The sequence below is a fragment of the Parambassis ranga genome, chromosome 22, assembly GCF_900634625.1.
Source record: "Parambassis ranga chromosome 22, fParRan2.1, whole genome shotgun sequence".
In the NCBI taxonomy this organism is placed as follows: domain Eukaryota; kingdom Metazoa; phylum Chordata; class Actinopteri; family Ambassidae; genus Parambassis; species Parambassis ranga.
In genome coordinates this window covers 14,338,177-14,355,300 of record NC_041042.1, presented here as the reverse complement: position 1 = coordinate 14,355,300, position 17,124 = coordinate 14,338,177, and the positions used below count along the sequence as shown (strand labels likewise).

The following is a 17,124-nucleotide window of genomic DNA, read 5'->3' as shown; positions in this document are numbered from 1 at the left end:
CTGGTGTGTGAAATTGCAGAGTGTAGAACCAACTTTAAGGGAAAAAAAAGATTATCTATTTGTCTACTGTCATACAGACTACACTGATGTTTTTGCCCCCCGTCATTACTGAATGTAGATGCATGTTGTTTTGCAGCTGTTTTGTGTGTGTGTGTGTGTGGCACAAGCCTTCCACCAGATGTAATGTATATTTTTGGAAATTTAATGCATTAATGAATAGATAATGACCTTTTGTTTTCCAGTGGAATCATTACCAGAACCAGATGGATGCTGCTGTTGACAGCTTCAGACATCACCATGCTCACACACACACACACACAACACAACACAGCCATACACACATCCTCAGCAGTGGTTTCCGTTCCCCCGGAGGAATGTGGGAGGAATAAGGTGTCGATTCCCAGCAGGGATAAAATGTTAAAATGAAAAATTCCATATTGGATCCAGAAAACAATCAGCTACTTGTCTGAGCGTATGAATGTTTGTGTGTGAGTGTGTGTGTGTCTGTACACGTGTCTCTACCATTAGACAGAAAGCCTTGTGTAAGCATGGAAACTGCCTCTCTAACATAAAAGATGCATAGAGTAAAACACACAGAGATGTTACACACACACACACAGAAGCCCCAGATATACACGGCAGCACTGACCTCATAACACGACAGTCATTACTCATAGAGCCATTCACCATTCACACACACACACGCCCAATGACTCCAATTCGTCCATCCTGATGAAGCATAATGGATATTCACAACCACCTAACAGACTGTCTGACTTACTTCCAGTCGACTGCTTCACACCTCTTACTACCATCATTCACACCGCCTCAGAAATACAAACACGCGTTTGTGCCAGCTCCAAACACTTCAGACTGGTCTTTCTTGCTCTGATTAAATCTGGCCTTGAACATGACTACTGAATTTTTCATATTTGGCAAAACAAAAATGAAAAAAATGTTCACCCACGAGCAGAATGCAGACACCTCATATAAATATATATACATATATAAAGTGTGACAGTGTGAAACTGAGCATGTCCACTTCTCCTTTTCTACCAAAAAAAAAAGAAAATACACGTAGATTTTGTTCATGATGTAGAGAAAACAAAACAATGTGACATCATGGGGTCTCTGAAACCACAGGTGCTAGAATGCTAACAGCAGCTAATTGGGTATACGTATTTATTTCTTCTCGTTGGCTGCACAATCTGCCTTTCTAATTCCTGCAGATGGGGAGCTTTAAGGGCAGTGAGGTCCTGGTATTCATCATGCAAGGCAGCATTGAATCAATAAGTCAGCAGGCAAGTTGTCCTTTTTTCAGCCTTCAACACAATGCAACCAATAATAACTTTATTTTTAACTTCCTTACGTAGTCTCAAGAGCTTCTGGTTCACACATGACTGATATGACAAGTCCTTTTGTTGTAGAAGTGATTGTATCACAGAAAGAGATAAGCATTGATTTTGGATGTAATCCTGCTGTCCTTCAAACTACTATTATCAAGGGATGGGAAGCAGAGGGGATGGCAATCTATAAACGTCTATGAACTCAGACAGAAAGCAGGTTGAACTTTAAGAGTCATCCAGACTTAATCTACAAGTAGAGCCGCTGACAGTTTCTTATCTTCAGGTGGAATGTGAGTCACAAAGTGCTTTTGTGTAAACAAATTTGATATATTTGATTGTGAGAATACTTTGATGGCATTGATTACACAATATATCCCAATCATAACAACCACGCCTCTACAAGAAACTTAAGATTAGCTAAGAACACCTCTGATTCCTGTCCTGGATTAAGGTTAAGTACAGAAACCATGACCATCTCTACACTGAGTTACTATTGACTGAAACAGGAGGAAAGTCCAGAACACCCTGCTAATAGTGTATTTCTTACAGTCACATATACTGTCACAGTTTCACCACAGAGAAGGTAAATTTCTGTAAATTCCAAGCATGCATTTACTGAACTTCACAGTTCTTAGTAAAGATACTGCATGTTTGAGTACTGCTGTTATGTCACCCTGCATCATTTGTCCTTCATTTGTCACCTGGGCTGTCAGCTGCTGCCTAACTTCTCTGTTTCTATATAAGGGATGGGAATTTTACTACCGTGGAATTTACTAGTGAAAGAACAGAGAGAACAAGAATGAGAACTGAAATTTGGAAATGTTGTTCTCTGTAACTGTGTGGTTTAAGTTGTATAAGGAAATAAACTTGCAGGCATGAGCTCTGTGATTAACCTTTGTCTTGTCAAACACAGAATGAATGTATTTTCAGTATAGATGTGCATCATTTAAACGTTTCCTTTGGGCATAATTAGCATGTTGTACCCGCTTTGTACTGTGCATGTAAATGTGATACCGAAGAAGAGAGATAACAGAGAAAGGGGGACATGGGGAAGGGAGAGGTATCCTCTTCCTCATTCTGGGTGTGTTAAGCAGGAGTTAGGAATGCTCTCAGGTGTCAGTGCTCAGAACTGACTGAATGACAATTTTCTGCACACAGAATCATGCACACACACACACACACACACACACACACACACACACACACCGAGCACAACTGGGATGGATCCAAGTCCGTTTAAACCCATCTTCTCAGCTGACAGCTTCAATCTGTGCTGCCATTTAATACACATACAGATGCACTGATACGAGTAAGTAAGTGTATGTGCGTCTGTGTGTATTTGAAGAAAGGAGAGGGGGGGTACCTTCTAAATATGGTGGGAAAATGCCATCAACACCACTCCCATTCAACCCCAGCTCCTTTTACAAAAGGTATTCAGTGTAGGAGAGACCTGCGCTCACTCTCCCTCTTTCTCTCCCCCTCTCTCACTCCCCCTTCTTCTAATACACACAGGAGAGAGAGAAAGAGAGAGAGAGCGAGACAGAGAGGTGGAGTGAAGAGATGCACAAAAGTAGAGAGGGGGAGGGAGGAGAAAAAAGAAGGGTGGAGAGGACGGCAAAAAGGAATGCTGCGCTTGTGCTTATTCTGTGGGGAGCATGAACACACACACACACACACACACACTTGGGAAAGACAGAGAGGGGATTTATAAAAGATGGAACCTCTTGGTTCCCACATTGGCTGGCAGCTTTCTGCATATATGCAGACTGTGTGTGTGTGTGTGTGGAGAGAGAGTGCAAAGAGAGGGACAGCAGAGTCTGAGTGTCCAAAAGAAATTCAGCTTGTTCTTAAATGTCCTTGCATGTATTTTGCATGTGCATACATTTAGTGCACACACATATGCAACCATGTGTGCACGCATCTGTGCGTGTGTCTGTATAACTCAAGTCCTCTTGCCCTGTAATTGCAGTAATGATATGTCATCCACAAAGAAGAACTCAGAACGGGTGGAGTGGAATGCAATGGAAACATACAAGCGCACACACGTGTTCCACTTGGAGACCATGTATGAACAAGCTACTTCTCAAACTCCCAAAACCGAAGCCTTCAGGGCACCTTTGCAAACCCCCTCTTAAAACAGATGAGATCCAGCACCTCAAGAAACCACATCTGATGGAGAACGAAAGCCTCAACCAGACATCTGCTGCTTATGGCTTTCATTTCACTTAACAGGTCTCTTTTAGAGCTTTTAATCAGGTTGTTCTACAACATATGTAGATGTTTTGTCTTCTTCTGCAGAAATAGCAACTCAACTGGTAGAAAAAAGTCAGAAATGTCTTATTGGGAAAGTTGGCAGCTGACAAGGGAACCCTACACTGACTTGATCAAGGATCATTCTGATCTGCACACTTCAATCTGATCAATATGGAAGATTAACACCCAACCCAAGGGTTCAAAGTCGATTGCCATCATGCTGCAGTTTGGGAATATTTTTTCCCCCCCACGTCTCACATTCCTTGCATGGATGATCATTTATTCAATTTTACAGAATGCAAATAAGCATCCAGCATTATCCTGTGGTCACTGCCTGCACATAACTCAGGGCAGATGAGAAGCCAATGACAATGCGCTGTTCCTGCTGTACACTGCAGATCTTCATCACTGATTAAATCTGAGAACTGTCATGCTGCATTTAATCAATGCAAGATTAGACAGCATAAAAACATCACCATGTTCTTTCTCGGGAACAATTCCTTCTCTTTCATTTTCTCTCTCTCTGTCAGCCTGTCTCCATCTTTTCCTGTTTCCTCTAAATGCCTGGCATTCTGCAGATCACTGACTGAACCGGAGCACAGACAAGTCAGGACTCGGCCTGGTAAACGACAGCCTCAGCACTTCTCCCCCTCCACCACCTCCATCCTTCACCCTCCACACAAAATGAGCACCCTGGGCAAAGCCTTTCTCCCCTGTCATCCATCTATCTACCCAACCAACCAATCCTCTCATCAGGCCCTGTTTCCAGGAATAAAGGCGAGAACACAGAGGACCTGGAGACTTCAAGTCAGCCTCGACCCAGCCTCTCCCTCCTCTCTATTTTAACATTTAAGTAATTCAGCTGTGCAGTATTTTAAACATACTTTTTAGACAACATTAACTGAATAACAACATAAAAAGCCCCTCCTGCTGTGTATGTGGACATCAAGTCTGTTGCACAGTGCCTACAAAGTAGCTCAGCCAGATTGTCCAGGATCTGACTCTTTTGCCATCCACTTCCTGGAAAGACCCCGCCTTCCCTGCATTCCACTGCCCTGTCAAAACACAGCTCTCCTCTCCCACTGGCTGATGGGAAGCTATTGCCTCCCCTTACAGGCTGCTGCCGAAGCTCTGGGCGGGAAGAAGCCGTTCTCAAAGAAACAGCAGCAGCCCATTCCCAGGGATAGACTACAGTTACATAACTGTGCGCACAGTGTCAAGACAACACCCTCAACACACTGCGGAGCACAAAACAGGGTCAGAGAGAAAGAAAAAGGTGAAGAGACAGTAGAGGGAGTGCAGAAAAAGAAAAGGAGAATAAGGGGCCTGAGAGGAGAGAAGTTGAGAATGAGGCAGAAAGAGAGGGAGGGAGGGGCAGGTGAGGCATCAGTTTTCCTTGGGAACAAAATAAAGAGGAAACGGCTATTTTACACTCAGGTCAGGAGCTGTGGGAGAGTACCAACAGCCTATGTGTGTGAGAGAGAGAGAGAGAGAGAAGAGGGAAGGGTTAATTGGTGTATAGTGGAAGATCACCTGCATCAAACCCTGAGCGGAAGAGCAGTGGACCGAACAGGAGGCCAGTGCCAAGAATATACTACCCCTACACAGAGAGAGAGAGAGAGAGAGAGAGAGAGTCCTGTACTTTTGTGCAAAACAAAGCAATCTGGTTTTATTGAATCAATATTATCTGTTGTCTGTCTGTGCAAGATAGAATTGACAGCAATCCGTTAACTGAGAGAAGGGCAGAGAAGGAGAATAAAAAAAGGAGGTGAAAAAGGAGGAGGAGGAGGAGGAGGGGAGGGAAAGAGGAGAAGGGAGAAAAGGGGAGGACCGCGGGGGTGGAGGTTGAGTGTGTGTGTGTGTGTGCATGGAGAGAGAAATGTGTGGAATCCTAATTGTGTTATTGCTGCAGAACCAACATTAGTCCTGCCTGTCATTCCACAGACAGCAGGCAGTAAGAGACAGTGTGTGTGTGTGTGTGTGTGTGTGTGTGTGTGTGTGTATAAGAGACAGAGGAGAGAAAATTGAATGAATCCAGCAAATTAAGAGTCAAGCCAGGAGTTTGAGACATGCTCTTCACTTTTGTGAAGACCCTGTCTATTCATGGAGCCAGCTTACAATCAGCTCTGTGTTGCGCTGCTGGATTCACGTTAGCACAGCACAGTTAGCTCCAGCAGATGTGTGCATCTGCCAGTGAGCCCTCCCTCTTGCAGCTGTGAGTTGGCTGTGTGTGTGATTTTGTGTGTGTGGTTGGGCAGGGGGCCAGTAGGCAGTAAACCCACAGTAACGGCCCTGACAGTCCAACGCTTGCCACGTAGCCACGCAGCAGCGACGTAACCCAAGAAGGAGAGGAGGAGGAGATATATTGAAATATCCTCCTGTGTATGGAAGGAAAAAAGACTCGAGCAGATGAAATAATAATAAAGCCAAATAATGTGGGTCAATGTGTGGGAGTGAGACTATAAACAGAGGCAAAGACACACAGACAAAGTGACTTTGTGATACCATTTATCCCAGCTGGAGACACTGATGTTTCCACCAGTTACATCAGCCAGAGGACGACCAGGCTCACGCTCTTTTCTCCTTTGACTTACAGATGTTCCACAAACTGATGACCAACACAAAACACAACGGTTTACAGAAGGGCACAAACACAACCCCACCCTTATCGTTCTCGTAATAAGGGTGGGGTAAAGCTGGTCATCCGTCGTCATCATCATTACATCCATCAGCCTCATCACTGTCTATAACCATCCACTTCATCAATCTTCATTGTCCAGGTCATTATTATTGATATCACTGTCCCCTGAGAACATGCTGTATTATGTATTATGTGTTTGTGTTTAATACAGAGGAAGTGGCTATTCTCCCACAAGTGCATGAACATGACTCACTCTTCTTCATGGCAGTGCTTCCAGATTTTTCTTCTCCTTTTGTCCTTTTCTCTCTCGCCCCCGTCCTCCTCGACTCTCTTTCCATCTCTCATCCCTCCCTCCTTCTCTTCGCTCCTCCTTCTGCACCACATTTCAGACTTTTCCCCATCAGATCCAAGGAGGCTGATCGCGGACTGAGCGCTGAGCCCGAGGAGAGCTCACAGCAAACCCTTTCCTAACACCTTGGATCTCCACGGCTCAATCTGGCCACACACAACAGGGCTAGTCCCACAGGACAGGAGACTAAAAAGATGAGTTGGGCTGAATGGTGCACACACACACACACAGTCTTGGTGCTGGCTTTGCATGGCTAAGGTGGTAGTTGTCAAACTTGTGGTCTACCTGCTTATTAAATCTAAGATTTAGGGATTCTTACATCGCTATAGGCTCAAGTCCATTTTTCTCTGTGCAAAGCACCACTGATCCCTGCTGATATTTAACCTATTGACAATGCAGTTAAGATGTAGGCTTAAAGACAATATTATTTGTTAACAAACACAGAAAGACATATTGAACGCATAAAGACAGGAGATCCAATTAATAAATAATAAATAAGACAGGAAATCTAGTCATTGATTTCTAAATGTACATATAAACCAATGTCACATCAAAGTAACATCACCCTGGAGATATAAAGGAGTGAACTCCACTTGGGTTTAAACATTCTCTCGTCTCACACACACCAATCTAAAAAGATTGCCAGCTTCTTTGCAGACCTTACAAAAGGCATCAAAAATGTATTTGCATTCCAGACATGACAATATCATACCAGCATGACATTTTACAGACCCGGCTTTGCATTAGCTCCACATTCTCATTCATCTGTTCTCTATACGTCCTCTCTCAGTCTGTCCCTTTATTGCTGTGTAATGCAGTTGGTTCCATGTAATACAGCCCTTTAGCATAAATATGATGCTGCGCCTGCAGAGCTGAATCTTGTTTCAAGTAGCGTCTCAGATAAGGCAGCGTGTGTGTTGTCTATGACTTTCGTGGTTGCATGCTTTTCACTAGAAAGAACCAGTGGCCTATGAACATTAGTTACACTTTGATTTTAATGCAGCGGTGCTCTCGCTGCCTCCCTCCTCTCCTAAAGCTCCCCACTTCCAGCTTTAACCTGTCTCAGGGCTCACCCTGCCCCCCCCCCCCCCCCCCCCCCAACACACACACACACACACACACACACACTATTTTGGCCCTACTTCCCAAACAACCCCTGAGCCTTCAAAAGACAGCCGCCCATTCAGAAGGTTTTGGGGTAGAGTGGGGGAGGAGAGTGGTGCATGCATAAGGAAGGGTGAGGTGGGGGGGTTAGTAGGGCTCTCATTCCCGCTAAATTGTCCCACATGGCTGAGCGTGCTTAGTTTAAACAAACACAGCCACTTCCTCCTCACTGCGCACATCGACAGGCGCACACACACACATAAACATACACCAACTGGGCGCACAGGCATGATAGAACTCCCAGCACACGAAAACAAGCATGGACACACGCATACACATAATATATTGCCCTGTGGCAGACAGCAGACAACACTGACTGCAGCCAGCAAACATACAGCTGAGCAGACTCCTCACCAAAACACCACACATTCCAAGTCCAACAATTTAACATGTGTACCATATATATATATATATATATATATATATATATATATATATATATATATATATATATATATAGTGTATAATTCAAGCTTGGGTTATACCAAGCTGTAGGGTACGAATCACAATAAATATGGCAACTAATGGGTTCCTGAAGTCAAACCCCAAAACCAAAACTACCACAGAATGAGACTCAGGCATCATGTTCTACACAAGAGTGTACAGCAGGCGTGTGTGTACATCAGGTTGTGTCCAGAGAGACTGAATTAAAAGCTCACACACTGTGAATATTAAGATTTATATATACATATCTTAGTTATATGTACATATCTTAGTTATATTTATATAACTAAGATGTTAAAATAACACATTTTTTCTTTATTCATATGAATATATGAAACATATGAAACATATGAAAAATAACACATTTTTTCTTTATTCATATGAATAAAGAAAAAATGTGTTATTTTAACATCTTAGTTGTGCATTTATTTACAACTATGAACTAATTATTGATGCTTCGTTCCTGCCTAAATGTTGGTCAAATGTGAATAATCCACCCTCAAGCCAACATGAGAGGAAGAAGAAGTAGCACTGCCTAGTGAGCATTTTTCCTTATACAATACATGACCTCTAGTCAGTCATGTTGTTGGACAGATCACTCAAAGTGTGAAACAGTAAATGGAACAAAAGCTCAATCTCTTGGAAAATTATCACTGAAGTGCAGGACCACCGAAAAAGCAAGCAGACTTTTGTGTGTTTTTGGCCAAGCACGGATCTTCTGCATCCTTGCACACCACTTCTAACCCCAGTGTGCCATAGAAACTACACTTTTTATGGTAATGGTAGCTTTTAAGTGTACATAAGGGTGCACAACTGCTATGGTGCTAAGGTGTGAACTCACTAGATTTCATATTAACAGATGTTTTTTTTAGCTCTGCATGTGAAGCTTGACCTGGGCAGTGTGGCCATATTTTTCAATCCAGTGACCTATAATCATTGTAATCAGCTCGACATTACAAGCGGCTAGTAAAGAGGAGTGAAGGAGGACAACCACAGAGTCCAGACAATAAGCCCACATTCATTGCCAGTGGACCTGCTGCAGTCCGGGCCTGCACACACAGCATGTCTCTGCCACTAATGCTGAGCTCCATCAGGGCTAGATGCCATGAGTCTTAATTAAGACGGCTATGCCAAGTCAAGAAGTGAATTCTACTCCCCCCTACCTTCTCCCTCTCTCTCTCTCTCTCTCTCTCTCTCTCTCTCTCTCTCTCTCTCTCTCTCTCTCTCTCTCTCTCTCTCTCTCTCTCTCGCTCTCACACACACACACACACACACACAAGGATGCATAAACTCCCATTTTCGGATGGACGAGCATGCAGACGCAGACAAACCACCAAGAGACATTCAGATCATCAGCTTTATGGGCCATGAAAAGGCTTGCTCAGTGGGTGGTGTGTGTCTGTATGTGTGTGTGTTTGTGTGGGTGCTGAGGGAGAAAGAGTATTTAGTCACACCTACATGAGAAACCTGTCTCCTCTCTCAGGACAACAACCAAGTCTGAGAGATGTGCACACAAACACACACACAATTCCTTTCACACACAAAACCTTTAGCAGAGCATGCAAATCAAGAATCCTTTTACATGCTTAATTCTAACTCATAGTTGTGTGTGTATGTGTGTGTGTGTGTCCGGGCATCAGTGCTTAATCCATTAGAAGAAAACCGAAATGGACTGAAAAATGAGAGAAGACACTTCTGGGAATAGCAAGCCAATGGAAAGTGTACATACAATCACTTGCTCCCTAACATCAAACACACACTGCACACACACTTATAACACCCCTCCCCACAGCATGGGGGTCACAAGGTCACATTCCTCCTCCTCAATCAGCCTCAGGATTTCACACACTAGTTCAGGGATGTGTGTGTGTGTGTGGTTTTGTGTGATTCTGCCTGCCTGTGTGTGTGTGTGTGTGTGTGAGGTTTGGGATATTTTAGTGATTTGTGGGGGGTCCAGTTTGAGGACAAGGAGGGAAGAAGGAAAGGAAAATATGAGGCTGAGGCCTGATGTCTACTCATTTTTCAAGCTAAAGAAACTCAGTCATGATTTGACTGATGTCTTCTTTATGGTTTAAAGGGACAAAACACTATTTACAATGTGTGTGTTTGTCGCTGTGTTTGATCAAGTACCAGAGTTACTTATTAAACTACCTAAAAGTCCATCACTTGAGCCAAAATAAAAGGATGGAGAAATGAAAGATACAGTATGTGGAGCTGGTACGGGTGTGGGGAGGGGGTGTCTGCAGGCCCTGGAGGGGGTTAAGGAGGAGGAGGCAGAGGAAGGGTGGCTGGTTTAATAGAGGAAAGCAATAAAAAAATGTGGGTTTGCATTAAAAAGCACCTACTTCCTCCTTTCACAGAGCTCAGCTCTCCATAACTGCCAACATGTGACAGTGCTGAATGTGCTGTCACATGTCAAAACACAGATAAAAAGAGTCCAAAATACTGCACAGAAATATAATAATTACTCCACAGATTCAGTTCCCTCCACTCCAGCTGCACACACATAAACCCCAGTCCCAGAGCAGGGCTTGAGATACACACTCCAAATGCTCACAGTCAGGCATAAAAACAGCCATTAACGACCGGCGGAACTTTCCATGGGCCTGCCAACTAGCAACACCAACACGCCTGGCATGCTAATACAGGCACGTAAACTTAACTCTGTGTGTGCATATGTTTCATGCATGTGTGTTAACTTAGTGCTGTGTGTGCACAGGTGCACACTTCATCCCTTTAGCCAGCTGACCACACGCGCATGCACATACACACACATACACACAGCAGTGGGCAGCTCTTTAATAAGCTATTTCTATGGATGGTACCCCTGAGGAACAGTGAGAGGGCACTAACAGGGCAGGACGACCCAGCGCTGCACACCGCATCCAAATCACTCCTGCTTCTCTCCATGATATCCACAAAACTTTTCCAAGTCACTCTAAACTTTTTATGTCTTTGTCTTAATGGTTTTTAATCCACCATCTACACGGCCTCTTCCTTTCATTGCTGACCTCAAGTGACACGAGGTGATGAGCAACTCAAGGCCATTCAGAGAAGTGAAAGTTTTAGTGAAGTCACGCCTTGCATCATGTGCTACAAATGCTGCATAAAGGAACACATAACTTACAGAAATATCTGCCCAATATCTGCTATAATATAGCATGCATCAAGACGAAGATTTAGATTTAAAACAGTCAGCATCACATTTCTCCACTAAAGCTAGACCAAACTGTCTGATATTGTTTGATATTATGCATTATGCTCTGTGAGAGGAGGAAAGAGAAAGGCATTGGAAAAGGAGATGGGAGGAGGAGGGAGACGGAGGGGTGGGGGATGGAGGGGGGAGATAAGTTGAAAGGCTTCTTTTATCTTCTTTTAAATCAACTGTCAACAATGCAGGAAATTATCAAGAGAGACTAAAAAAGGGAGGGGGGGCGCTTCGGAGAGCAAGAGAGGCATGGAAGGAGGGAGGAAGGCAGGGAGGCAGAAATAAAGAGAGGAGGAGGAGGGTAAACATTACAGCTCTATGCCAAGCAAACATGAGATGCTGGGATACTTCAACAAAAAGGCACCGTTCATATGGGAGCGAATAAGAGAAACCAAGAGACAGAGAGAGGCAGAGAGAGACAGACAACCAGCAGAGACTGAGGAAAAAGCTGGGAAATAGAAAGTGAAAGCATCAAGCAGCAGATAACCCACAGCTGTCATTATACACAGCCATGTTCCTGCTTCACACCTACATGCAGCTCACTGACACAGGGGTTTAGTTATAGCAATAATTTAAATCCATTTGAATTAAAACAGGAAGCGATCTCTGGCTAAATGTAAAAACACAACTTTCAGAATCAGCCAATTGTCTGTGTGCATGTTGGAACACAAACTGTATGCATCATGCCACAGCAGCAAGCAGCTTCACTGCATCATAAGGACAGGAGGCAAGAGAAACTGCAGAAATTCTTCTCCTGCACTCCAGGTGTCGACCCCTTGACCTCACAGTGGAGGAACGCCTAATCGCATCCAACCCACCAATAAGAAAACCTCTCATCACAGGCAAGAGAGCAGGAAGCGGCTCCTTCATTCGGCCAGAACCGCGCCTCAGCTACAGTAACAGTGAAGGCAGCAATCTTTCTGGGAAGCACACCTGTTGCATTTGGAGAAACAGATGGCACAGCAGACTTTATCCAACCTGCAGATGCAGTCTAGGTCTGTACCGGTTAGTGGGGGGGAATACTTAGAACACCTTAAAAGATGCACACAATCTATTAAAAAGGTCACAACTAGAGCAGTGGCATGTGCATGACAACATATTTGATAGTGTTACACTCCTGGAAATCCAACAACAGGAACCAAACAGTGGTGAGGTTTATCATGAGGTTCTTCTCGTCCTCTCTTTCACATGCTCACACACACACACTTTTCCAGGGCAGCATTGTTTTGTCTGTGTAACACTATAGCTGCACCAGCCTCTGTTCCTGATACACAAGCACTGCTCAGTAACACTACCCATCGGATAACATGTTCTAGGTTACCAGTTAGACACACAAGCACATGCATATACAATGGCCTGCATCATCCTGCCCGTTCCCTGACCCCATTTCTACCAGGCGTACCAGAGGGTTTTACTGAGCCAGCAGCAAACCGCAAGCCGGCGCAGGTAGGAAGCAACAACCCAGAGTGTGTCCGAGGTCCTGGCATCACAAGTCCCCATGAAACATGGGAATGACTTCCTCATTGGGAATCCAGTTCACAAATATTACAGAAACTGTCCGTCAAAGACCAACACTTTATTTCTTTACCCAGCTAAGCACTACTGACTGAATGGGATCAAACAGGGTAAGTGTTCCGGTCCCTGCATGAGCACACAGTGGTCCACCATCACGCTGACCGAGACGAGTGTGTGGGTTGTACCTGTGTGACAAAGTTGTTATGGTTACAGAACTCAGACCTGTAACTTATATAAAGTGTTATTCAACCTCTACCTATTCATGTGAAACACAATGGCTAGAAACCTTCAACCTGGCTGCAGCCTATACACTGCTCCGGTATATAAATTCAGTGTGTTTGATTTCACACACAAAAAAAAAACACACACACCAAAAGGGGAAATTTTAACAAACTGAAGCTCAGAGGGGGGAAAAAAAATCACTTGCTTGCAGTTGCATCAGTCTGAATGCGAATCCCTGCTTCCATTATGGTGCCGTACATCCTCTGGCATGACATTGTTAACTCTCCACACACACACACACTACTAACTACAAAAATACAAGAAACTGCTGTCATTTAAAAATGCCGTTTTCCTCCAGCTCAAGGAGGCTTTCATAACGATTTAAATGCCAGCTTTTGCACTTTGTTTACATTCTTTCTGTGTATAAATGTTGAATCCAAAGAGGCTCAGAGAACAGTAATATGAACGGATATGGGTACTTGACCAATAAAGAAAACATCAAGTCTTATTTGTAAATATTGATTCCGATTAGTGACAACTCCTTCACCATTAATTCAAAGGTTTCCTGCAGCTTTCGAGCATTTGTTTCATAGCTGCAGGCCTTGATAAATGACCTCGACCAAAGAAACAACTGGGGGTGTAGAGCAGGGCCTGAAATCCTATCTCACATGTTGAGTTAAGTGCTGAAATCTGAGTTAAGAGTCAGATTTAGTCCATTCTGATGAAGCATTTAAGACAAAAAGTGAAGTAAAGACTGAAAGATTACATTTTTACTTAAAGACGTTCCTCATTGGAGAGACTTTTCTTTATATTAGCAGGGCTGCAGGCTAATTGACGTTCCATCCTTCTGCTTACTGTCCAAGCGAAGACTTTTTGATGCTCCTGACTTGTGGAAGCAAAATAAATTGCTCATTCATGCAGTATGGGGAGAATTCCACCCCACTCTAAACCTAAACACACCTTTTCAGCTGGAAGCCAATTCACCCCGACCTCCACCTCCACCTCTACCCCCACTTGAAATCCCCCCTCCCCCTCCAAAAAATATCACCTTTTCAAGGAATCAAAAAAAGAAAGAAAAAAAAACCTGCATGGCCACATCAGCCTTTCACCATGAGGAATGACATCTGACGTCATGTATTTGGGATCAGATTTCTCTTTCTAGTTCACTCTCTCCCACGAAAAAAGTGAGTACATGTGTGAATGTGTGTGTGTCATTTTCTTTTTCTCCATAAACTTCAGCCCTATATTCTCCAACGTGCCCACTGGATCCAAATCCATGCATGCATGCATGCTGTGGGATTATTATTATGAATATTATTATAGAGCCAATTACAGTAAGACACCCTTTGGTTTCCATCTGCACTAATGATGTCTGCATGACAATTAACCACTCTGCCCTGTTATGATATGGAAAAAAAAAGAAGAGCCACACCACACATCTGCAGCATCTTTACATTTCCAACCTCCTCTCTCTCTCTGCGATCATTTGAATACACGTGTTATCTGTAGGTAGGCTTGTCAGATAATTGATGGCAATGTTTGATTTCCACGTCTGCATCAAGAGAGGAGAGAGAGAGAGAGGAGAGAGGGAGAGATTTGTCTTCCCTGCACAAACAGACACGTAGTCGTTTCTGAGAGAGAGAGAGAGAGAGAGGGAGAGAGAGGCTGGCTGGAAGGAATGCTAGGATATGCTGGAGTTGGGATTTTTTTTTCCTCTCCAAAGCCCTTTTTTACTGCATTCTGCAACACGCACACAAACTCCAGCCACTGCCCCTTCACCGTTTCTCAACAATTATCCAATACGATACCCACCCCCCCTTCCCCTCCCCATAGTGTCAATTCAATGATTTCGCAACCCCCCTCTGTCAAATCTGACTGCCTCAGCATCTTCCACTCCAAGTTATTTTCCAGCTATAAAAAAAGTTCTCATTTCCTGATTTTAAGCAGCCACAACGCATCCGACAATTTCCACAATGCACAGAACGCATTTAACGCAGCGACTGAGATTTGTTAGAAATAAACCAAAGAAAGAAAGAGAGAGAGAGAGAGAGAGAAATGTTTTCTCCTGTTGCGCACTCACTCCATCTGAAGTCCTCGGAGACAAAAACACATTCTTTGGTGAAAGCTGAGAAATCGGGACCACAAAGAGCAGCTTCCAAACAGCACAGAGCGACACATTTACATAGACTAAGCACGATAATCCCGCCACTCTTTTTTTTGCTTTTTCTTCAAAATAATCTGCCCCCCCCCCCCCCAAAAAAAAAGTTTCGATTCAACCCCCCCTCTCGTCCGCAGCACTGAAGCAGTTTTCCTTTTTCCTTTGCGTTGGCCAAGTGGCCCAGACTGCCGGCGTCAGCGCTCAGCTCTCCAAACTCACACACAGACACGCACTTCTAAAAACTTTTTCAACATCGACTCCGCTGGCTTCAATTCCTCGTTCTTCCCGGAGCGGTCAGTACTGTTAAAAGAAGTGTAAAAGAACTCACCTCGCTGTAATAAAATAATCTTCAAACAGACGGAGCTGCGCGTTTTTTTATTCCCAGGGTCGGGTCTTGCCTGTCTGCTGGCGCGGCGCGACGCGTACTGGGAGACTCCGCCATGTCAATCAAAAACGCGACGCACATGGAGGTCAGATCCCGCCCCCTTTTTTTTTACTTTTACCGTAATGCACGGTGCGCAATGAAAAAGCAAAAACAGACAGAAAGCTGGGCTGAGACGATCAATTGGCTGATTTCTGTGGACCCTTTATGCACATTCGGTATGTGAAACAACTAAAAGGTACTTTATATGTAAATTCTTACCAATTATGGAGAATTAGTTGCTGATTATCTATCAGTATAATTTATTTTAGTAGCCAATCATATGGCCAGTACTGTTACTTATTGATAACAGCACACAGGTATAAAGATACAAACATAACACCAGTTTTAGAACCACAAAATAAAATGTTTCTTAATAAATAAATAAAATCATCACCTCTAACTGATGGGTGAACTTTTCCCCAAATAAAAGCAAGGCCGAATTGCTTTATCTTTCATGATGACACAGAACATCCACATACCAGAAGCCTGCAGCAGCGAGTGACCTGCCCAGACCTGTGTCACCGAGCTCACACCGGTCACTTAGACCCACTTAGAGCGTTGGCCAAAGCTCTGTCCCATGCAGCACCTCCAAAACAACTTAGACAACAGGCCAAAGTCCCTCTGGTGGCTGTACTGAAACCCAACAGCTGACAGGTCCAACGGTCACAGGTCTCAAAGTATAAAAACAAAACAGACCTGATTTTTATTACAAATTAAAACAAATCAGCAAAATCTGTGGTCAGCTTGGTGCTAATATGTGTTAAAAGTACCACAAGGCCCCCCTATGTGCTGTTTAGGATGAGATACTACAGATACTAGATTGTATCTTACCTCATAATTGTGTCTATGTGTACAGCTTCCTTCCTCTGGCTGCATCACAGCACAGTTACATGAATATACAGAGTCATATTTATCTGTGGAGGAGATCATTTAGGGCGTGTTGGAGCTTGAAATTATGACAGCAACGTCAGGATCAGATGGTGCAGTGTGCAGTTTAGAAATATTAAACTTTTCGATCATTTTGAACCACAGACATGCATGAATATGACACAGTGATACATTTACTGCACTCATTGTCCTCATTCACAGTCAGTCCTAGAGCCCATGTTTTTAAGAATTCAAGTCCCCAGAGTTTAAAAAAAAAAAAAATCTGAAGAATTCTTAATGGTATGTACACATTTCCCTTCAACTACAATCCCCACAAGCAGACTCAGCCAAATACACTCATTGCCCCCTGAGTTCTAGATTTCTCTCTGATAGCACACACACACATTCCAGCAACGGAATTAAGAAAACAGCCACCAGCAAAACTCAAAGCTAGTACTTTTGGGCAGCGTGCCTGTGTGGAATTAAATTCACATTCACTAATTCAGTTCACACACCAAATATACAACTCAGCT

The 17,124-nt window shown here is 43.7% G+C and overlaps 1 protein-coding gene across 3 annotated transcripts in view; it reads right to left on the bottom strand.

Annotated features, from left to right (window-relative positions):
* The window catches only part of fndc3ba (fibronectin type III domain containing 3Ba), a 72,347-nt gene extending 56,113 nt beyond the window's left edge, over positions 1 to 16,234 (bottom strand). Inside the window, exon 1 of one of the 3 annotated variants that reach the window (XM_028394940.1) lies at positions 16,119 to 16,234. The gene's annotated coding sequence lies outside the window, so the exon portion shown is untranslated. Of the gene's footprint in view, positions 1 to 15,222; positions 15,355 to 15,628; positions 15,756 to 16,118 lie in introns of those variants that run through there. The other 2 variants (XM_028394941.1, XM_028394938.1) reach the window with 2 other exon arrangements.
* Between the last annotated feature and the right edge of the window lie 890 nt (positions 16,235 to 17,124).